The following is a 25,054-nucleotide window of genomic DNA, read 5'->3' on the forward strand; positions in this document are numbered from 1 at the left end:
TTGCGCTGCAGAGAAAAGAGCTTTGAGACAAAATCGATGGCTGCAGAGTGACCGACCGTCGTCGTCTCCTGCTCGCACTGCCAACCCGACACAAGCCTTTATCGCACGCGACTACAACCAACACACCGACCGGTCTGACGACGACGACCGAGGCTCCAATTATGAGCACCATTTTTGCGCACGACTTGTCGCCTTTGCGTTCCTCCTGCTGCCCGGGGTTAATTAGGGGTGCTGGCAAATACTTTTCTGCGCGCCTCGAAAAATTTTTGCATGCTTCAAAAAGGTTTTTTTCAACAAAGACTGCAGTTGTTTGTCACTTTAGAAATTATTAAGTTTTTTGCAAATTATTGTCTCTAAATTTTTTTTAAATTAATATTCACTAATTTTGCAATAAATAAATTCAATAAGTGTCCGACTGCGAAAAATGATTGCTGAACCTTTTCCCATAAGATGAATGTTAATTTTTTTATGTCGACTGACCTATTGATTTTATTGTTCCATCTTAATTGGGGTGAAACAATCGTGCTTTTTTTTAAATTTATTTCAATATTAACCAGGCAAATTTTTAGAAAAAAATTATTTTACAAAATTCCCATAAAGAAAACTGTCGATTATAACAATTTAGTTTCCCCAATGAATTAAATTTTTCTTATAAACTATCGAAACTATCCTTGGAAAAATCAACTACAAAAAATGCCAATGTAGAGAAAAATTAGCACCAAAATTAATCAGGCTGTGTTTTAAGCACAATTTCAACGGCTAATTGAAATGAATTTTAACTTTATTGTTAATTGATATAGCTTTTTAGTTTTACTCCTCAAAAAGTAATTTTTTCCATTAATGCTAAATTTGAATAATCTCATTTCTTCTAAACATTTTTTGTTTTAGTTTTTAATTTAAAACTCACAGTTATTACCACCAACATGATCTCTACTCTAATTCCAATGATGTCCGACTTACCTAAAACAAAACAAAAAGCAAAATATTAATTAAATCCTTTTCCAAAATGTTTCTTTCTTAGTTTTTCAACGTTTCTCTTATTTACTTTCTTATGCTAAATATCGGTCAAATAGAATTCATGGAATTCGTGAGCACATCAAGGCGGCGAATTGCACCTCGAGAGTGTCACTCAGGCATTCGCATATTGGACAGCGAGGCGTCCCCTTGAGTTCGTTGCTGTGTGAGTGTCAGGCAATTTGCATGCAGACTGAGGAGGCACCGATGGACAGCCCGAGTGACAATTCGCAGCAGACAAAAACGTTATTGCCCTAACTGGTGTTTGCAGCAGCGCCTCGGATGAAAATGCAGCACGAGATCTTTGACCAAATAATGGACTTTTATGGAGAAGAAATACAAACGAGCGAGCAAATTGCGCAGAGTGCAAACAATCAGGACTGCAAACGTGAGAGAAAGGCAAGAAGGAAAATAAAGGTTAAAACCACCTATTCTTGCAAGTTGACACTTTGTGAACTGAATTTTTGAAATTTAAACATTTTTTTACTCAAAATTGGTTCATATCACCCCAATTAAGATGGCAAAGTAAAATTAGTAAAAAATTTACATTGATCTTATGGGGGGAAAGGGTGAGAAGTTTTAATTTCAAGGGAGATATCAAAATGATACTCGTTTGAATTAATTTATCTGGAAAGTGTTGAAATTTAATTTTTATATTAATTATTGTAATATTACAATGAATTATGATTTTATAAAATCTTTTTTAAATTATAGTTTGTAATTTCATTTTGAATTGTATATTTTGGTTCTTTCAATGAAACAAATTAATTTAATTACTTAATCTCCAGATGATTTGGTTTAACTTTTATAATCGTTCAATTTTTCACAAAAGTGATTTATTAATGAAAATGGTTAAGGAAATTCTCCATAAAGTTTATTTTTAATTGGATTTCACAATTCACCGTAATTCATTTCACCTTTTTTTAACGTAAATTTGCAAACTCGGCCGACAGGAAGCAATTAATTGGCTCTTGCAATCCGTCAACTTTCATTCACGAAAATTTCCTGCGATTTCCAAATCTCACGTGGATTGAGTTTTTAGAGCGGCGCCGGGTCCATCAAATGAGATTGATTGGCCGATAGTACATTTTTATTTGGCGCAATTTCACCTAATTTATGGCGGTGTACGAGATCGAGGCGAGGTCCGGCGGCGGCGGCATTTCAGCTGCGGACGGCAATAATTTAAATAAGTGGCACTGCCTAATGAACGGCATCCTTGATTGGCGCGCGGATGACTCGCTGCTTTTCCCCCGTACGTGTATATTTTATACTCGCGAGCAAGCGAGACGCAAAGAACAACATCTAAATGAAAGATTTATAGAGCTGCTTTTTATTCCGAGAGCTGCAAATAATGTTTGCTTGATGCCCTTCACTCGTTTTGTGCCGCGCCAGAGTTACTCAATCCCAAATATATATCACCGCTTTGACGTGTCCAACTGGAAAGAGAGAGAGAGATACACTCTTGCACTCTCTTTGAATTATTTTACATTACATTTTTTATCCACGGCATTTTTATCGCCTCGGCTCGGTCGGGGCAGTGCGGAAAATCGACACAGTGATGCGCAATGATTTTTCATTCCATGCCGACGATGAATGAAATATTTCCCTTATTGATGGAAGGCCGTTTGTTCAAGAGAGTGAAGGAGACGAGTTGGAACTGCGGGTTTTTTATGATCCAACGGAAAAGATTGAATTGTGGAAAGGTGAGAATTCTAAATAGAAATAGACAAAAATGTATTTGTTTTTATAAATACGAGCTGAAAATCAAGAAACAATTTCAAATTGCGGCAAATTCAAATTTTATTTAATGTTATTATGAAAAAAATATAATTGGCCCAAGAAAAAGTTACTTTAGACTAATTTAAATCTTTAAAATTTTCAATAATTTTGATAATTATGTTAATTTGTCAGTAAAATTAATTCAATCCTAAGATATGTGATACTAGATGCAGAATTTAAAAAAAAAATTGGTTCAGTTAGGCGACCGAAAAGTTTCAAAAACACGAAGAATTACTAAACGATTCTTTGGTCACCTCACTACATTATTTTCAAAACCAATTTTGATTTTTTTCCAAAGGCAGTATTTTTATTTTGCATTTTAGAATTGAAAAGATACAATCAATCTAAAAACCTTCTTATGGAATTGCAGAAAATTTAAATTTTATTATCAAAAACTCAATTGACCCTAGAAAAAGTCAATTTTAACCTGTTAAACTAATTTAAACCTTTCCAGTATTCAACTTTATGTTTATTTATCAATTTTTTCAACAGTGATATTAATTAATTTAATTCGAAAATGAAAGTATTTCCTGCGAAAATAAAAAATACTCGTAATAAAATTTATTTTATATCAATGAAATTGAATTTTTTGCAAATTCGTCTTTTCCTTGTTTCAAATTAGGTAATTTTTTTTCCTAAATATTGAGTTTTTTTTTATTTTGTGTGTATTTTTGTCACTGCCCTTTCACTCATTTCGTGCGTGTACGTACGTGTTCCTTTTTATGCGCGAGCGTTGGGTTTTGAGTGACTTACGACGACGACATTTTCCCTCCGTAGGATGTCCAGGCGCGAAAAGAGCGAGTTGCCTTTTCGCCTTGTAAATGCACAATTTATTGGACAACGGCCCAGACGCCGTCTCGTTTCTCGCTCTCTTCTATAATTAATAATAATAAATTTTTTCGTCCGCCCTTAGTCTTCACACTTGTGTATATTTATTTTTTATTTTTATAGGAGGAAAGTGACCGAAAAAAAACAGGGTCGGTATTTGCGGAAAGAAAGGTCTTGCTTTGAATATACATAAATAAAACGCGCGGAGGGCAAACGCAAAAAGAATGACAACACACAACTTGACATTGAGGCTGAATTTATTGTCCTTAGTTTGAATAACTCGGAACAATGACAGCGCGGACATTTAAGTGCTGGAATTGCCGTGCATGTGGAATCGATACAAGAGAGAAAGACGGACAGGCTTGCCGCGTCCTTCGAGTGTATTATCATTTTGTCGTGATGCACTTTCATTCCACTCTTAATATATGCAGCGAGCGAGTGGGCTTGATTTTGAATCCGTATAATTGCCAATTAATCTTTTGAATATGCAAGTAAAATGTGCGATTCAAAATTAATCTTAAATTAACTAAATTGTTTGTAAACAAATATTTCAAATTTAAAGAATAAAAATGTATAATAAAAAAACTAATTTTTAATTCAGATATTGATTTTCAAAATTTAAATTGAAAATTTAAAATTCAACGAGGAGCTTATGATATCAACACTGAAATTAAGAGAAAAAAATTATTACAACAAAATTCCCAAAAAAAAACCATGTTGAATTTAAAAAATTCAGTTCTCACGAGGACTTCAAATTTTTTCATTTATGTCTCCTTGGAATTTACATTTAAAACCTATGCCAATGTAATTATTTTAAAAATCAATTACCTGGGCTGTTTTTTATTTATTTTTATATTTTTTTGAAGCCTCTTCTTTAAATATAAAAAAATGTTGCAAAAAAATTCAATTGAAAACCTCTCTCTTATGATTTCAAACAGAGAAAGCACAGAAATTTTGCATTCAATTTCAAATTTCCAATTGATTTTTAGATTACCTTGAAAAACTTTTAATTTTGCGATCTTTCAATGAAATAATTTAAAAATAAAATAATTTCCTAAAAAGCCATAAATTTTATGTTGCGTTTAGGACATATTTCAATGTTTCAATTAAATTGGAAATTAAAATTGAGATGCTTGAAAATATTGTAATTACTTCCAATTATAAGTTTCGCACGATAATTATCTCGTTGAATTTATTGACAAATCGAGTTATTCCATCTTTCTGTGAATTTGATCACACCCTGTCTATTGACATAGGGGTGCAGGTTTGGCGTGCGCAGGGTGGCTGATTGGAGAGCGGATAATGCGATTAATTAGCCATTCCTTGGGCGGCTTAATTGAGTTGCTCGGGTGGCTGAGGCCGCTCATTAAGACTTATATGGAGAGGGACGACGGAGGTGTCACAATATTTTTATATGATCTTTGCAGGAGCAAATAAAAAAAATGAAGTCAGCAGAACCTGAGCGGAATAAACGCGGCGTGCGCAGAAATAAAATTATATACAATTAATTAATTGATTTGCTCAAGGAATGTCTCAACTTTTTACCGAAACTTTTCGCCGCGCCGTCATCGCGTCTCTCTCTTTTGAAAAGAGCTGTGCCGGTTGACGAGTGGGGTTGGAGGGAGGGAGGGGGTTGGTGCGGTGGCAAAGCTGTGTAGCCCTTCTGTGTGCAGCCTTGTCTCATATTATTGATTAGAAGGCCCGTGGCTGAAGACAGAAGGACAGGCTGTCAATCAAACTCGCCCGCCGCCGCCACCCCCGCCCCAACCCCTCTCTGCGAAATGTCTCTTGCTGCTGGAGAGAGAGCGAGAGAGCCAGCCAGAGAGAGAGAGAGAGAGAGAGAGAGAGAGAGAGAGAGAGAGAGAGAGAGAGAGAGAGAGAGAGAGAGAGAGAGAGAGAGCGAGCCAGCCAGAGAGAGACGAGTCAGTCACCCAAAGTCTTATTTCTGTGATGGCTTGACAACTATAGTAAGTAAAGACCTGCCTGTCTATCTCTGCTGAAAAGCTGCGCCGCCAAATTATTTCCAGCCAGAGCTGCTGCGGAAAATGAAAAATCCTCTGAAATGTGCGGCGACACAGATGAACCAAGGTCAAGAGAGCAAAAAATTAATTTAAATTTTAGTTTTTTTTTAAATATTTTTAATCAATATTAAATAATCTTTTCAATATTTCTTTTTAATTTGTTCCAATTATTTTAAAGTGCTGGACCTTTTTGAAACATTTTATTGAATTTTTTGCTCATTTTTTATTTTTAATTAATCATTTTTTCTCCTCTCCGTGGATTAGTTTGGCCTCTACCGCAAGTTTCCACACACATTTGAAATCCCAAATTTATTCTAATCAATATAGCAGGTATCACGATTTCGTGTCAACTCGTCCGACGCGGTGGTTCAGCGCCGCATTAATAATTTGATATATTCACAAAGCATTTTGTAATGCGCCACTTCTTATTATTTATTTCCCGTCGCTGCACAGAAAATCGGATATGTTTTATGTGTGGATTCATTTTCTCTCTTCACCTTTTTTATAAGGAAGCGCCGTGGTGAAAAATGAGAATGAAATTGCGTGCGCCGACACAAATGGTGGAGATTTTTTGTTGTACCGAGGCCTGTGCACCAAAGGGAGTCGTAAAACAATTATGATACTCTGCTAAAAGGTGGTGTGGGAAAGTTATTGTACATGTTTTTCTTTTTTATAAATAAATTAAAATTGTACAAGAAATATTAACCTTAGATTATAGATCGGTGAAGGATATATTTTCAGATTATTTAATTGTCTCTAAACTTTATTCTTAAATTGTGATGATGAAAGATTTTTTTGTTAATTTTTCCCAAGAACGACTTTTTTAATTTAGCAACATTTAATCTTTAATCAAAATTGAATTAATATTTGAGTTTAATTTTGCACAAATATTGCTGATTCAAATTGAAATTCTGTTTTTATCTGACCTTTGATTCGAGGTAACCCTTTTAAAGCGGCGCGCCGGTTTGTTTACGCAAATCCGAGTTGTTGGCCTGAGAGGAGGTTACGCCACGAGGGTGCCTTCTTATTTCCCGCTGCCGAGGAAGCGCAGCAAACAAAGTGGGTGAAAAGCAGCCCCCGCGCCTCCACCCCTATCCTCGCCAAGGGAGCACAAAGCGGCGTGTGTGTGTTGCTGGATTTAGCCGGCGAAAGAAAGAAGAAGCGGCACTTGTGGAATATCTTATACATAAAAGGTGCAACAACAAAAACACCACAAAGCGCTGCTCAAAGGGCTTTAATGGACTGCGATTATTTCAAAATTGCGTTATTTGAAATACTTTGCAGATCGTTCAATTTTGAAAAGGCATAAAAACATTTCCGACAAACGAGCCGAATGTGTGTTTATTGACTTTATAAAAATGCCGATACGGAGTAAAAATGGTCACACCTTGATGCCTCATCCAGTATTTTTTTTTATCTCGTTTGCGGAAGAAACATGTTTATTTACTTTTTTTATAAAAGCGGTGCTTTTCAACCCCAGAAGAGGAAAAATGAAATAAAAACAGATATTGTGACATCTAAAATTACTTGAAAATTGAGAAATTTAAATTTGTAGTGAAAATTCCTTCTCTTTATCTATAAGTGCAATAAATTGTTTTCTGATTATAAAAATTTGTAATAATTGAGAGGAAAAATGACTTTGAAAACTGAAAAAATATAAAGATTTTTAAATTAATAAGACAGTATTTGGTACTTTTCTTTTTAATTGCTTGACTATTTTAGAGCCTTTTTTCGATTTTATATCTTCATAATGATTAGTTTCAAGAAAAAAAAAACAACAACAACAATGTGGAATTGCATCAGATTATTTTGAAAAAATTCTAATTTATACACCAAATCAAGAAAAATAGCGACACAACATTTTTGCGATAATACAAATAATTTGTGAAATAAAAGCTTCAATGGTTTTTTTTTTCAAGTTAGTTTTCATTTTTTAATTCCCTTTTCTTTAATTATTGAAAATTACCTCACAATCTGCTATATTTCCACTCATATCACTCCTTAATTTTTAAAAAAATAAACGAGGAAATTCCTAATCTATAAGAATCGGCGCCAGTTTTCTTTTTCATTTTTTTTTTAATTTTCCCAGAAGCCTCATCTGCAGAAAGAGCTCGGCTCGTTTAAGGCGCACATAGAGTCCGTGCGGCCAGCAGATGTCACCCAGTGTAGCTGGATTGACGTGGCTGCGGCACAGCAGATGAGCTGCAAAAGACGCTGTTTCGCTCTCCGGCTTTTAATCTGCCGAGGCAAAAACAACGCGGCGACATAATATTTGCAATGGGTGATTTAAAATACGTACCACGAGAAGTCGGCAGCCGGCGGCGGCACCACCGAGAAATATCAAAAAGGACCCGTGAGATTGTTTAATACATCATTCTGTCGTCAGGGATGCCACCTCGCCAGCCCCACAAAGCCAACACACACACACTCACTTGTGCATCTTTATCATCTCGCTGGCCCGCTCTCATCTCTTGTCAGCCGAGCGAGGTTTCACTCAAAATTTTCGCTCTAGCCTTTGTTTGCCAAACAAGCAGCAACAACCCTTTCGCTCTGGGAATGTGTGCGGCGAGCACCGTCGTCGCATTTGTGACGCCTCAATTAGCGCGGCACACGTGCTCTGTCACGCCGGCTAAACGCCGAGCTGCATTTTTCATGGCGACCATGTGTTCTTAATTTGCAACAGAGTTGAATTGGCGGCGGCAATAATGGTTTTTATACTTGTCAAATCTACATTTGCTTCTTATAACTTTTAAACATTTTAAACGAATTCCCAGAGAAAATTTTTAACAAAAAATTTATTTTTTGCTCGATATAATTCAATTGATAAACATTTAAGAGCCTTTTGATTAAGTCTCATCAATCAGCTTAGAATAAAATTTGAAAATTAATAACAAAATATTTAAAGTTTTTTTAATTTTTGAAATAAATTTCTAATTCAAATGCTTCTTTTTAGGACTCCTTTACAGGCAAATTCAAATCAAATCTTTACAATAAAAGGCACCATTTTTTAGATTCTTGCAAAATAATTGGGAAATTTAAACCTGCAACAATTTTGAAAAGATGATTTAATTTACTCCTCATCCTAAGGCCTATATTTAGATTAGATGATTTTACGTAATTTATTATTGTGAGTTGTATCCTGAATGAGATTCTCAGATAATTGTTAAGTGTGCGTGTGTTTTTTCTGAGATGTTGAAATTAAAAAAGCTGGCAATTTTTTCAATTTTGAAGTTCCTAAAAATTAAATTTACATGGAAATTGGAATTACAAAATTGCAGTTAAATTACCATAGTTTTCTTATTAATTGAAATTCTTCCATTTACCATAAAATTGGAATTGATAAAAAAAATTGTGAAAAATTGCTAAGATTTTCTGAATTATGAAGAAACAATAAATTTGCTCATCTTCACCGGAAAGCTAAATTTTATCAAATTAAAAAACTTCATTATTACTTACTATATTATTCATGTTTTTTCTCAAATTGTTACAACATACTTCACATTGTTTATACACAATTAAAATAATTTTTTATAGATATTTTTTACCAATTGTATTGAAAATTACTTATTTTGTTATGCTGTTTTAAATAATTTGCAATTGAATTTACATGGAAAATATTAATTTTCCAATTTTTTCTTCCTTATAACTTAACGAAATTGAGGCTCAATTCTGGGAAGTTGACTCGTTTTAGCTCGAACAGATCTTTCTCTTCGTCTTCGCTCGCAAAATAATTATCGCTATATAGCGGTGCAGTGCAGATATGATCAACGCGAGGTCCGCAAAGCGTGATAAACCAGATAAATCATAAAAAAAGCAGAAGACACGACTGCGCGCAACAATGGCGTCACCGGCGTGCATCAGTCAGTTGCGGACGCTTTATTTTCGAACATGGCAAAAGAATTAAGGCGCAGCCAGAATTTCGCTATAGAGATGTTAGCGCGCGAATCACATAAATTAAGCAGTCTCGAAAAGAATTTGCACAAGAAAGAAAGAATGAGTAAAAAAGAAGCAACAACGAGAGGGGTTTATTTTTTAAAACCGGGCCTATAAATCTGGCCTCCAACATATCCATCCGAGAACGACCAAGGCCCGCCTCAAGTGTGGGATTGATGGAAAGGGCCAACAGTCTTATTTTTTGCTAAAAGATGCAAAAAAAATCGAGCTCAAGGAATAAAATATGTACTTTATATTGCAAACACGCAGCCCTCTGTGCATTAGCACACATTTCAATTCTGCCGAATTTAAATTCCTGGACCACTTTTTAGTCACGAAAAGAGCAAATTTCTTCACGTGGTCTGTGCGCGCCATTTTATTTTTTACGACCCGCCGCAATTGCGAATCGTAAAAAGAGGTATTTGGCCGTTGGGCTTTAATTGATATTTGCTTTGGTGGATTTTCGGAAACTTTACGAGCCCAATTAGCATACGAACTTACGATGGTGGTGAAGCGAGAGATTAGCTAGGGCGGTGTGGGAACTTACCTAAAACAAAAGAAGAGCGAAAATTAGTTATTGTACAATTTAAATGTTTTAATTGTTAGATTTTAAATTAAATTCTGACGCAAGGTTTGCTTAATTCCTCTGCCAAAGCGAAATTAAGATTTGCTATTTTCCATTTAATTTTTATGCTTTTTATTATTGACAAACTACACTGAAGTTTTCATCACAGGCCTCTTAAAGGCTCACCTAATAATATTTTGCTTTTATATTCAATAATTTTGAGATCAACGGTGTAATCAGATTAATTTTCAATTGCTTTAGAAGAAAATTATTTATTTTGTCTTTATTTCACTAAAATAAATGCGTTTTGATTGAAATTTTCTTGGGCCACGCCAAAGAATTACCACCCGGTTATTCCAAAGCCGAATCGCGAGCAAATTAAAAATTCAAGGTCTAATCAGGCATAAATTAGACTTGTGTGTGTATAGTTGCAACTTGTTCGTCGGCCGTCCCCAGTTTTATTACCCCTTCTTTTTAATGAATTTGTGTGTTGTGTGTACTTTCTGCCAGTCATTTCGCACGAAAATCATATTTCAGCCGCGGCGCGCATAAAATCAACGATTTATCGTCCGATGGAATATTTTATTTACTGCGGATAAAGGTGAATTTAAATGACCACTTTTGAAGGGTCGTAAAGATAAAAGGCGCTTTATTGCTCGGCTTCACCTTTCAAAAGCGGGAGAGAAGAAATTATTCGCCGCGAGAGATAAATTGGCCGCGCGCGGAATCAAATTTCGCGCCGAGCTTAATTTATCGGGCTTGGGTTTTCGCGGGCACCTCATGTCACCCTCGCGACGCGTAAACAGGCTCAAATTATTTGCGCCCAGCACACCGACGGACACTTATTTAAATTAGTCTGATACGAGAACCGTGCACAAGAGCAGGAAAAAACTCCGCTATAAGTTTCGCGAGAGAGAGAAAGAAAAGGTCAGGAAAATCGTTAATCGCGCCTCACGTCTGATCAAGGAATGCTCCAGGGCATTGTCAGCTGCGAGAATCCTCAAGATATACGAAATGATCAGTCAATCGGCAGAGAAATTGGCAAGAGGAAAATTTTTGAAAATTTATTTATAATTAATTTTTGATGAGCTGATTGAATTTAATTGGTTTGAAATAAATTTGCAATCGCTCAATTGAATTATATTTATTTTATTTGCATAAAATCAGGCTGATGAAAAACGTTTTGCTGCGCGGGTTGCATATCTTTAAATTGAAAAAATTTTAAAAAGGCATTCGTCGGAACTTTATTATTATTTTATTTTAAGAAAACTGGCAATTTGAAAATTTAATTGATCTACAGGAACTACAATTTAACTAAAAATCCAAATTTAAATGAAACATTAAAAATAATTCAATTTGATTTAAAAATTTAAAACAAAAGATTGTGATTTACTTGGCTCTTTTGTGTAGAATATATTTGTCTCGTGGCGTCGCCGGTTTTCTGTGCATGACAAAAAGCGCGGCCATTGTCGAGGCGAAAGGAAAGGCTCTGGATTATTTGCCTGCAGATGGTCATCAAGCGCAGCCCCGTCATTATTCACAGTCCATGAATGATATTTGAGTCATTAATTCCGCAAAGTGCAATAAATACTGTCAAAAGTGTGCGCCCATTTGAAATAAGTTTGAATATTTATGGCTGCTTGACTTACAATACACATCTGCGCGCCGGCAAGAAACGACCCCAAAGTTTTTCCCGCGCGCCTTTATTGTTATTGCTGCGAAATGTTTTTCGGATTCCGCCGTCGCTGCCGCGCGCTGCCCCATAAATTACCTAATCACAAACACTTCGGGCATACAAAATCGATTTGCACCAACGCCGCCGTCCAACTTGGAAATTCCTGGCTTTTCACCAAGAAAAAAAGGAAAGAAAAAATAATTATATATGTAAATTATAAATTAATAATTATTCAACCTAGAGTAAGATTATGAAAAGAACCAAAATGAAACATTTATATTAACAAAGCTACATCAAATTTCAAAAAATTCAATAGTTTTTATGTTTTTCAAGATTTTTTTTTTATTATTGTCAAAATAATTAATCTGCATTGAATTTTCTTTAAAGATTCCTTATCAAAATATATTCATATCAAGTATTTGAAGTCTTTCCAACAATGGTAGTGAAAATTTCCAAATTTTTTAATTTTGCAAACAATGGCTTCTGTTCTGTTGTTGTAAATATTTGTTTGATTATGGCAATAAGGAGTTCTAAAATTGTCATAATTGTTTATTTACTCTTTTCTATTATCAATAATTGATCAATTTTAATTTTAAAAACTATTGCGCTGATTGTTTACACTGAATGATATTTAAATATGGTTCAACTAATTTAATTGTTAATAAATATTGCCAAGTACAAAAAGTAGAAATTTCTATTCCAAAAATTAAATAATCTTTATAATTTTATTCAAACCTCTCATTTTAATTTTAATTGAAGTCAATTTTTCCAATTGAACACGAAGAAAGTTTTTGCCTCTCCTTCCTTTTTAGCTGAAGAAACTTCTTTTCTCTGATTGAAAAAAAAAACTAAATAATGTAACTGCGCGGCTCGTTACACATGTAGGTAGCAATGAGTTCGATTGTGATATTATTATTATTCAGGGGCATTTGCCGGTGCGGTGTGGCATTTACGTAGTTAGTCACCCATCGTCGTCGTCGTCGGTGGTGCTGGTGGTGGGGCTGAAAATATAATGCAGCGCGCGAGAGAGCAGGCGGCAGAAATCTCGTGAAAGGAACTTGAATGAATTATTGCCTTAACGTTTCCACTGTTCCTATACAACACATGTCACTCATAAATCTCAAACCTTTCCAACTTCCCTCCCCATTTTCTATATAAAATAAATTTTTCCCTTGCAACATATATCCATCCGAAAAGTGCGCCGGCAAAAAGCAGTCATCAGGCGCGCAGCAGCTTTTTTAAATTAGAAAAAGCACTGGAGGAGATAAATAATCTCGCGCGCCGCGCTGCCCTAATATACAGAAAAAGCTGGAGAAAAATAAAAATGCGCGCGCACCATCGAAACACACTCCTCGGACTTTTGATTTACTGCCCGTTTTTATTTTATTATTTAATTACATGCCTCTTTTTCTAATTAGTACTTTTGTGGAGTGAATTACGATGACTTTCGTGCAGGAGGAGAATTGTATTAATATATTGAAATCGTAATAATATTCACGCGCATGGGAATTGTTCTCGGCGGGCGCAGATTTACGACCCCGCGTCTATCAATCCATCCGCCCAATAGTTAATTACGTTCCGAGGAATTTATTATCAGCTGCATCAGGCTCAATAAAGCATCGAGAAAAGTTTTCCGCATCTGATATGTAAAATCTATACCAACGGGCACGTCGCCAGAGGAAAACAAAACAAAGTCGGAATACTAATCAAGATCAAAGCTCAACTTTCGTGAATTTGACACCCATCGATTTATATAATTGTATAATATATGTTGAAAGAAAAGGTCAAGTTGAAATTTTGAGATTTTCAATTCCATTGATTTTTCCTAAAAATGTATAAAATTTGTAGCAAGTGGATAAATAAGCTGCAATAAAAAGACAAGAATTTTACTTAATTTTAAAATGAAGTATAAATAATTAAAAAAAAAATCACCACAATGGAATGCTCAACGCGATTGAATTTTTTTAAATCTAGTTTTGGTGCCGATAAGTCTCCTCATTTCCAATTCCAAATTACCTTTATTTTTTATTTAAATATTTTAATTAAAATAACTAAAACAGCGATATTATTATAGCAATCGCAAAATTAAGTATTATTATATAATATATTTTCAAATATAAAATATTTGAAAACTACAAATTTTCAAGAAGCAATGTGAAAACAACCTACCTAAAATTTTAATATTTGTGCTGTAGTTAAATTTATTAAAAAAGGGAATGACAATTTAACTGCGAAATATTGAAGTTAAAAATGAATATGCAAATTTCGCAAAGTCAACATTGCTAATTTGTCAAAGATGAATGAATCCAAATTGACATCCCGTATATAAGGAAATAAAAGAGCTCAATCCTGATTAAATACGTCAAACTCATCTCATTCAATCTCTTTATGAATTTTCCTTTTCAATCGTTTGATTTCCTGAGGGAGACATTCTACTTTTCTCCGCATTCGGAAAATCAATCAATTGCTTTCTTCAAATTGAATTAATAAAACGGCAACGAAAAATAAAGACACGCAATATCAGTTTATGCGGAAAAACGTGTCCGTCAACCCCCGGGGCCGGCCGGGGGTCGTTTTTTGACTAATTAAAAGCGGAGGGTGGACTTGCCGCGTAAGCAGCAGGCCTGGGTGCGCGCGGTGCGGGCAAAGAGTTTGATAATGGTGATCATAATTTCTAATCACCATCCATCCATATCACGCAGGCTGCGCCACTTTTTTCGGGGTGGAAGAACTCTCGGCGCGTCCGTCTCGGCGGCTCGGTTGGCTCGGCTGGCTGGCAGGGGGCTTTATACAGGAATATAAAAAGGGGGCCTGGGGGGAATGATTTGTGCTCTCTATGTCTTTAGAAAACGCCAGATTTGACATGTTTCAAAGATTTATGTCACGCTCTCGGTTGCTAGAGTAAATTCTGCTGTGGAGGCTGCTCGGCGCTCACTCGCTCGCTTCCCCTCCAACGAGACACCCCTCCACGTCCCCTCCCGCGACGCCACCGCCGCCGACTCCCCTCAACTCGCCGGCATAATTCGCGTGCTTTTGCACGCATCCCAAGACCGATGCGCGACCTGTCCGTCAATCAACCGCGCCTTCTCAGGTGCCACACAATTAATAATTAATTAATTTTAATTTCATCTGAAAAAATTCAGAATTTATATTTTAGTAACTCTTTTTTTTTGCAAATTAATTAATTAATGCAGACAAAAAAACAATGTGATTTAAAAATAATAGTATTCAAAATTCTAAGAGCAATAAAAATGCTTTTGTATATATTTGAATAAAAGAAATTACAGGAAAATCTACTGGGGAGAGAATTGGTATATTAAAAACAAAATAAAAGTTTTTCCAAACTAAACTGAACTTACTTGCTGATCTGGTAACAGAAATAAATATGAATATCAAACAGTTGAATAATATTTGTTTGCATTAAATTTTAACTATCAATTAAATGAGATTTCATTAATTAATGTGCTAATAAACATTGCAAAATTTTGAAGAAAACCACATTTTCAAACATTCCTGTCTTTCTAATGCGTTTCCCTTTGGATTTACAAGAAAGTGGTAAATACATGAAATATGCACAATTAAATTTCCCACAACTTTTGTTTGAAACTTTTCCTTGTAAAACAATTACTCTGGGCCGAAAATCAATTGAAGTAAACTTTAAAATAAATATTTTGTTCTCATTATTCAAAATTAATAAAATAAATTTTGTACCGAAACGGAGTCTGGATGAATTTCTTAAATATTCCTATCGTGTAGGCCATATTTTTCTCTCCAAAACCATCAAGAAAGAAGTCAATTAAAACCAAATTTATGGCCGTTTAAAGTTTATTCATAAATAAAAATTTCCAAAAAGTTCAAATTGAGATTCTAACAGAAGAAATGATCTGACAATGAGAGAAATGGTTCTTTTAGCTGCTCATTACATTTACTTAGGTAGAAATTCAGCTTTCATTGAATTTATTCTAGGTCAAAACTAGTAATTTTTCTTGAACTTTCTTGAAATCGTTTAATTTTCATTGTATGTGTTTTCAATAAATTTTTTATTTGAACCTCTAATTTATTGAAAAATCCAAACGATTTTTCATATAAATTTTTTGACGCAATCCATGGAAGAATGGGAAACGGCCAATTTTTTTTGTATGATTGCTGAACATGGTGCTGAGCACAAATTTTGGCCACATTTATACCAAAACCATTTTCGCGGCGGAAAATCAAATTCGCACGAAAGCGGCGCAATTAACGCGGCCGGCCATTATTTCGGCCACACGATCACGTTGTTTGCGGCGATTTGCATATTATTTTGGCATTATCAAAGCGCGCGACGTGCACCTTCCTCTCTCATTCGCGCACCAATATTTGCAGCGGCTGATACGTTTTCTCATAAAGATGGCCGGCGCGAGATTATTAAAGCGTTGCAGGCTTTGATTGCAGCGACGCTAAACGGTTGCTTTTTGCCGCCGGCCAAATATTTTTATCGGCCACGTGCCAAACCGTGTACATTGTGTTGTGCACTAAATTTTGCAACGTACTTTATAAAATAAACAGCGCGGCCGACCCGAGCTAGAGCTGATTTTGAGCGATATTTATTATTGGGCCCGAAATCGCCTCCGAATGGAAATTTTCGCCCCGGGCCGCACTGAATTCCTCGCCTCGCTTGATTTATAATTTCAGATTGATTGCACATAATTTGAGTTGATAATATAGAGCTCTATATAATATGTGCGTGGGATATTATGAGAGTGGACGTCGTCGATCGGAAATTTGGTCGGGAATAATAATTCTAAAGTTGATGCCAAAAATAACATTTTAAATTAACATAATTCACAACTGAATTTTCCTAAAAAGAGAGAAATTCTGATGATTATTTTTCTCAACTTAAGAATTGATTTGTAGAACAGATTTTAATTTAATTCCTTTGAGTTTTCTAAAAAAAAAAGCAAAAAATTAGCTGAAATTTTAAAATTGAACATAGCTTCTTGTGGAAATTTTCTAAAACAACGTTTTTCTAAAAATTCGTCAGCCCAAAATTATTAAAATAACCTTATAAATTTCACATCGAAAATCTTAAATAAAATTTGCTTAAAAGTGGATCTCTGAAAAATAAACGCATTGTTAACAGATTAAAATTTATTTCCAGCACGTTAATTTTTTTCCCGAAAGGAATAAAATATTTAGAGATACATCCTAAATTTAATAATTTAATATCCTTTAATCAAGAATAGCCACAAATTCTGAATCATTGAGGATTTGAAGTGTTTTTTTTTTTTAACTTATCCACGTCAAATCTATTTGTTAATGGCAGCCAATTTGCGCCTCTTATTCTACTTTCGCAGGTGCTGGAAAACCGCATGTAAACAAGCTGTGGAAACGGTTGTTTTTTTTCTGTTTCTTCTTTCCAGTGCTCCGACAACAAAAGTGCATTAAAACCAATGTCGTATAAAATTTTCCCGGCCGCGAGCGCGTGTGTGTTTCAGACAGAAAATTCATTGCCACGTCTCACGAATTTTGAGCCGCGCTGACTTTTGAGCGAGAGGAAGCAATAAATTGCGCGCACACACATTTATTATAACTTCTTCGTTTCCTGTGTCGCGCCAGACAAATTAATACAGGAGCACAAGTAAAAAATGTAATAAAGAAATTGCCAAATAAAAGTGCACCGTTTGTTCGATCAGCTGAATCAGAGCTCGAATTTTCTTTTAATTTTACTTCCAAGCCGCACCCGTAAAATTTTTATTGCCCGCCGCTCTCTTTGGCACGTTAATTAATAAATTTGCAAAGGTAAAAGAATTCAGACCGAGACTCATTCCTCATCAAAACCAGATCAAGATATTTCTTTTCGTTTTGAATAGAGTGAAAATAATAAGAAGGTTTGTGGTGCCGTTTTGTTCACTCCTTATTTTCTATTTATTTTTTAACAAAATTTAATTGGTATAAAAGCAATTTTATTTTAGCAATTTTATGAAGAAGAGCAAAATTGATAATTAATATATAAAAAAAAAATTTTACCATTTAATTTGTTTACAATAAGTTCTGGAGAATGACTAAATTCATCTCAATATGGTTTTCTCCCATTCGGATTAAGAACTTCTGTTGAAATGCACCATCAGGATTAAGGAATTTTGATGGGTCTACTTATTGGCACCATTCCACATGCCAAAATCCGATCATGTCAAGAAATTCTTTTGTCGAAAACCACCAAATTTCCACCTTTTCTACTTCCTTTGAGACACATTTAAGCTCAGGCAGCTGTGATATTTTTTTCAGTCACGCCTCATTTGGCACTTTTTGAAAAGTTTAAGGAAACCCTTAACTTGTTTTTAGCCCCTCGAAATCTGGGCTCGATTTATGATCTCGGCTGTACTGATTGCCATCGCACGAGAGAGAGTTGTGAGTGACAGGTGTTTAAAATGACAAACACACACACTTCACGTCCCCGTCTGTCCGTCGCTCGCTTATTCCTCCTCCTTCTCTCCTATAAAGCTCAAATTTCAAACGAGTTTTTCTCTCTGAAAAAAAGAGCCTAAGCAGCATCTCTCCTCGGAAGAAAAATTCAGCACGCAAACTTCTTCTTTTCGCCAGCGAGCCAGCTCAAAACTGACTGATTGAGTTTGGAGACACTTGATTTAATGTGACGCGACTTTGATGTGCCCTGGCAGCGTGTGTACGAAAAAAAAAATCCGGCTCTCGCATTTCAGGCCTTCGTCCGCATTAAAACGAGTCGTAATATTATTTCAGCACTTAAAAGGCTCACGCCAACTTGCGCTCCAAATGGTAAATTTTTTGTAGAAATTTTCATTGGAAAAAATATGCCATAAGCAATTTATTCCTAAAATAATCAACAAAAGTAAATTAGAATTCAGGAAACTGCTGGAAATGTTGAAAAAACTAAATAAACAACTTTTTTAGGTCCAAATCCAATGAACTTCAGACAAAAAATTGAAAATTTTTAGTTAAAGTGGGTTATTTCAAATAATTATTTCAGTTTTTCGTAATTTAAACTGTAGAAAATTATTTTCCGAAGTCTTTTGCTTCATTCTATTTAAAATTGAAAAAAAAATTAATCATAATATAATATTATAATTTAATTCGTAAACAAAAAAAGAATGATAAGGCAAGCTGCTTTCCGCACCTTGCGAAGCAGGGATTAAGCGTGTAAAAACGTGAGAAATTCAATTTTTGTAGGATTTTGTGAAAGAATAAACAATCAATGACCTCCGAGGCAGGAAAAATTCAAACATTTTGCCTCAATAACTGTTTTAAATTTTATAAATTGTTGCAATTTTTTTTTTAAATTTTATTCATTTATTTATATGAATATTTGAAAAATTATCATAGGAAATTTCGCATAAAATTTAAGACTCAATTATTTCCAGAGAAAAATGGCAAGAAAAGTTAATTTTATTGGCTTAAAAGTTAAAGAAATCTAAATAAATCCGTATTGATATAATTTTATGAAACTACTGCTCTTGATGAAATTTAATTAATCTCGCATTTCATCCATTCTTATTTTTTCCGTCTACTTATTTTTATATATTTTTCATATGACATAGTGTCAAATAAATAACAGTTCTTTCTTCTAGGACTGAAAATTCACGTGGAGCAGCTTAAATTAGTATTCACATCCATACTTGAAGGCACACCCAGCAGCTATAGTCAACAAAGTAAAGCGCACGACTCGCTATGTTTTCATTTTTATTTGTTTGTTGCTATTTCGTGAGGAGGAATATCAATAATTACTGCACGAAAAACTGTAAAAATTTTGGCGACTTCTTTGGAAATAAAATCGTTTTCATCAAACCGCATACTCTGTGCATATAAATTCATTAATGTTTCGAATATCAGGAGAGGACAGGCGGTTTAATACAACATCAAAATAACTTGACACTTTTTCAATACTCAATTTGAACTTTTGTGGCCTTTGATATTTCCCCAGCATATACATCTGTGGCTGAAGTTTCCTTTTTTGAAGCCGATAATCACATTACATTTTCCGAATACAAAATTGCTCTCTTTCCGCGACACAAGAGAGCATATATTTTTATAATTGACGTCCGCTTTTGAAATAAAACAAATAGCTTCGGCGCAAATATAAAATATAAGACTGCTGGCAGTTATTTTTTATATTTTTCCCTCTGAATTTCGATAGATACATCAAATCCATGCATACTTTGCTCTCGCTTTGTGTAGTATTGATCCGCACTCATTTTGTTTGCAGAAACTTCAAAGAGTCTCTGTGATGATGCATGTCAAATACCCGACCCACGCCTTGGGGAGAGTTTTCTTTATTGCGGCAAAACAAAGAAGAAAGCCGCTTCATTAAATGCGGTGTGTGCGTGCATGTGTCACTCGCAAATAAAAATAGCATATCACGTGAAATCAAAATATTTCATTCCGATATCTCATTAAACTTTGCCATCAAACCAATAAATACAAATTTAATGGAACAACCTCTTGTTTGGGCGCTCAAAAAGAGAATGAATAATAATATTAAATCAATCATTAGTTCATTTGTTCAAATTTAAAGATAAATTAAATGAAGCGATTTCCAGGTAATTAATAATCTTGCCTAATGAGTTGTATTTTTTTAACATTTAAAATAGACATCTCTCAAGCCAAAGCACAGGTCGTGGATTTCTTTACAAAAAAATTAGGTGAAAAGAACACAAAATTTGATAATTTGATCAGAAATTTTCTTAACGAACCATCAAAAAATAAATAAATTTACCCATATCTCAGATGCGTATTTTCTCAAAATAAATTAATGCACTTAATAATCACTTGAAAAATGCCAAATTTTTTAGATCCTGGAGTGACTTTGAGGCCCCCCGGGCCTCCTCCTGCTGCAGCACTTGGCGATTCTTCTTTGTCATCATCGAGTCATGCATCATTCAATTGAGAGTGCTGGAAATAATAAATGATAGACGAGAGCCCCGACGCGTCAGTCAAAAAGCGGCCGCGGCGCGTCGACGTGATTACAAAACATTGTGTGTGCGATCGGTTTTAAAAAGTAATTTTTAAAAATCATTCCGGCACCATTATTATTACTATTATATTGCATTACAGCATATTATATTTGTGTCGCTTATAGAATTTGGAGTGGCCCGGACACAGACAGCGCGCTCGAGAGCTTTATTATTTTAAATAAGGAGTGACTCGGCTGAATCCTTTGTTACAATCCCCGAAATCATGATTCTCAAAAGCTGTCAATCAAATTTTCGCCGTCTATAGATCATCGGGTGATGGCTGGGGCATTGTTGGCCGCGGCATGCATCCTTCAAACAAGTGACAGCCTCTGCACCAACAAAACCAGCAATGCTATTCCAGCGTGTCATCCCGCCGTAATTAAAATCCGATTCAGTTTCTCAGAAACTAACTCTTCCCCCGCTGAGCCCAAAAGGGTCCGACCGGCAATCGTCCAGTGCGAATTCAAACAGCGTGAGAATTGCCATAGGTATTATTTACAGCCGCCCAGATATGAATAGGCTAACTTAATTTACACGCCTGTCTTCTAGCCGAGATTAATTTTTTGATAATTTTTTTCTATTAATTCCACTTAGCAAAATATTTTGTATTTAAAACTAGCTCAAAATTGAATATTTTAAAATTCTCAGCTTTATTTAATTCACGAAAGAAGATGAAAAAAATTACTTTAAAAATCTAAGGGAAATTCGTTTCCGAGCATAAAAAACGTTCTTTTTTATTATCATATAATATAGAAGTAAATAAAATTAAGTAGATTAATTTGACAAATTTGTTAAAAATTGATTTCGGCGCTGATTTAAAAAAGGTAAAATACAATTTTTAATAAAATTTGTTGAAATTGGAACCAATTAAAAAGAAATAAACAGAAAATTTAAACAAATGACAACTTGGAAAATTTAAACAATTTTAGAGCAAAATTAATAAAAATCCACAGACATATTAATAAATTGAATTTTATCCTACTCTGATTGACATTGAGTGTCATTTCCTGCTTCCAAATTAAAATGAAATGAATTTCCCATTATTTGCATTGGCGGCTGAAAGAGATTCGTCACACGCATTCCTCAGCTCAATATATCCCCTGGAGTGATGCGACTTCTTAGGAAGGCAGGAAATGCACTTTGTTGCCAACTCACTCGCCGTGAAAAGGACTCTCCCTGGTCAATACATTTACATTGAGAGGGTGGTCACGTCATGCATAAATCTGCGCCATCAATCTCCCTGCCGTAATTCGAGCCTGCTGCATTAAAATAGGAGTGTGCATTAGGACGCAGGGACAGGTCTGACCATCCGCTGCCTCATTTTTTCATCACCTGTCTGTCACACGGGCCGGCGAACCTCTCTCTTTTCCTCCCAAAAGAGATGGACGCTGTCGCTCTCCTGGCAAAAGAAGAAGGGAGACAAGCCCTTTTAGCACCGAATTTTACCTGCTTCGGCGCGGGTGCGCTCAAGTGCTAGGGTTTCAATTTGTCATCCAATTTCCAATCGGCTTGAAATATTGATTTGTTGAAAGAAAAAAAAATTAGTTTTTTATGTGTAATGAAATAAAACTTTATTTTTATCTAATCAAACATAAAAAATGGAATTTTCTTATATTTTTTCTCGGAAATTTCATCCTTCTCTTTCAAGATCAACAGAGCGCCCAATTGAGTGGTAAAGTGGGCAAAAAGGTGCGTCGTTTTGCGCGCACCCACACCACGCTTGTTTTTTGCTTCTCTTTCGAGGGAAGAAAAGATCTTTTATCCCCAATAGAATGTCCTCCGGGCGCTTGAAAAATGAGGAATTCACGCCAGTTCAAGCAAACAATATTCTGCTGGCTTTCTTTCTTCCTGCTTTTGCAGTGCAGGGAGCATGAAATTTTTTGACTAATGGAACTTGTCCTGAGATTTACATTTACAGTGCGGAAATGTGCTTGGGGAATTAGAAAGAACGGCTCAAGAAAGGGCTATTGGGGAAAACGATTGACATTCCCATTTGTGGGAAAAAGACTGCATTTGTTGTGATTTGATCAAATGCAAGCGAAACCACAAAGGTGACTGAAAGGTCTTGTCAATATAACAAAGGACGAAAATGCTTTGAATCTAATTTTATAAGAGGCAAATAAATACTATAATGTAAGAGTCTAAAAAAATTAATTAAAATTAAGATTCAATTCCATTTTAATTTAATTTAAATGAAAGAAATTGCTTCTCAAATGTAGACAAAATGAAATATTATTTTATAGAAAAAGTCAACTCTCCTTTGAATGAGATGTTAAAATAACCATTAGGCCCAGCCACCTCTATATATCCAGATGGAAAAATCAGTTAGTTCAAGTGGTTTGCCTGTGGAGGAAATTAATGAAGCTTCCCTTTCTCTCTCTTTTTTCTCCGAGACGATATTCAAATCGTCAGGCGAGGCAAGGAGAAGCTGCTGGCTTGAAAAATGATGTTGCGGTCGGATACATTACCAGCGCATTATTATTATGATTGTATTATTATTTAATAGTGAGAGAGAGCGAATTTGTCTAGTCATTATCTAACTGACAGCCGCTCTTTTTCTCCTTGGCGCGCTTCCCCTTTGCTCTCTCTCTCGATGCACGCAGCACAAGTTTGGCCTCTTGTGTGAGTAAAAATGAAATGCACCCCTCTTGTAAAGTGAGAGAAGAAGCTGTTGATGCCCCTGCTTGCTCTACAAGAGATTTTTTCCTCACACTGAAAGAGAGAAAGAAAGAAAGAGCAGTGGCCCGTGCCACTTTTGATATGGAGCTAATTTTCAAATCAATCAAAATTACCCGGAATAACATTTATATAATCCGAAGCTCCCTTATTTACTCTTATTTGTGATTGTTTGATTTAAAATCTTCTTTAAATTGTGCTGCAATTTAGAATTTTTTTAATTGATGAAAATAATTTGGAATATATTTAGCAGATTTTTTTATAAATAGAATTTATTTTAAAAATATTCCAAGACTTATTAAATTTAATTCTGAACTCAACTGCAGCATCAATTATTTTATTATTAAAATAAATAGAAAGAATATTTCAATCCAGGGAAAATGCAGTTTTAATACAAAATTATTCTTTCATTAATAAACGGAAACAATAAATTATTAAATTTGCCTTTCCTTATATTTAAATTTAAACGATGATCTTGTTAATTTAACATAGCTTTAGACTGCGATTATACATCAGATCAAATTTCTCCAGCCAATCTATTAGACAAACAATTAGAGCCCACTTGAGCCGAGTTATACAAAGAGAGAGAGAAGCTCTCTGGTGTCGAAATAAAAGGGCCGCGGCGCGAGCTGCTGCGCCGCCGACTTTATGAAATTTCAATTAATCTCTGTCTTCATTTGAATGTAATTACTCATCAAACAGCGGCTGTTGCGTCTACATCATAATAGTCGGCTCTTTTTTCAAATATTTTGACACCTTCTGCGCCGCAATCACAGAATAAAAAATGCAGAATCTTGGCGAGTGCCAAAGAGACTACTTTGCTCATTAAGCAAATCAACAGGGCATTCTTATAACTTCCAAGAAGTCAAGTCTGTGCCAAAACTTCAAAGACATTGAACCGATCAGATCGGCCGGCTTAAACGTTTTTGTCCTTATTGTTGTTTTCACCCGGAGGGAATTATTTAAAACTAATTTTATTAGGAAAGATAGAATTTTAATAATTTTTGTACACATTGAAATCTTAACACAGAGTTTTTTTTAATAATTAGACTTGAATAATATTTTAAATTAATTTGAATGAAAGTTTTGATATTTCTGTACAAGACTTTTCTAGAAAACTGTGAATCTCTCCTTTTCAGTTTGATTCGCCGGTAGGCAGAGCCTTTTGATTAAAACTCCTCTTTGATGACGCGACTTTTGCAGAAGCTCATGAAATGCCCTCTCTTTTCAATCAGCCGTCAATCCGGCGAATTTCACTTGTCACTCAAAAGTCACAAGGCTTTGACTGGGTACATAGTTCATTTTCTTTGAAGCAAAAGACGCCGTGCAAAGTCTGCATGTGAATAGAATTAAAAAAAAAACCTCTCTCAGTAGATGATATAAAATTAATTAGCCTGTCTTTTCCTACGAAGCTTAATTTCCTTATATTTAAATCTAAGTACAAAAAAGATTTTAAAATTTCTGAATTTATCATAAATCAGGAAGATTTTAAATTAAAATCTAATTAATATTAGAAAATGGTCAATTTTTGTCCAAATAAGAGGTTGCAACATTAATCGATTTAATCGTTTTTATAATTTTTGAACAAATTACTTTATCT

General features: G+C 34.9%; 1 protein-coding gene across 2 annotated transcripts in view; it reads right to left on the reverse strand.

Annotated features, from left to right (window-relative positions):
* LOC132193860 (protein tiptop-like) overlaps positions 1–25,054 on the reverse strand; it is a 62,012-nt gene that overhangs the window by 18,928 nt on the left and 18,030 nt on the right. The window lies entirely within an intron of this gene.

The sequence above is a fragment of the Neocloeon triangulifer genome, unplaced genomic scaffold (genome assembly GCF_031216515.1).
Source record: "Neocloeon triangulifer isolate White Clay Creek 2 clone unplaced genomic scaffold, ASM3121651v1 ptg000005l, whole genome shotgun sequence".
NCBI classification, from domain to species: Eukaryota; Metazoa; Arthropoda; class Insecta; order Ephemeroptera; family Baetidae; genus Neocloeon; species Neocloeon triangulifer.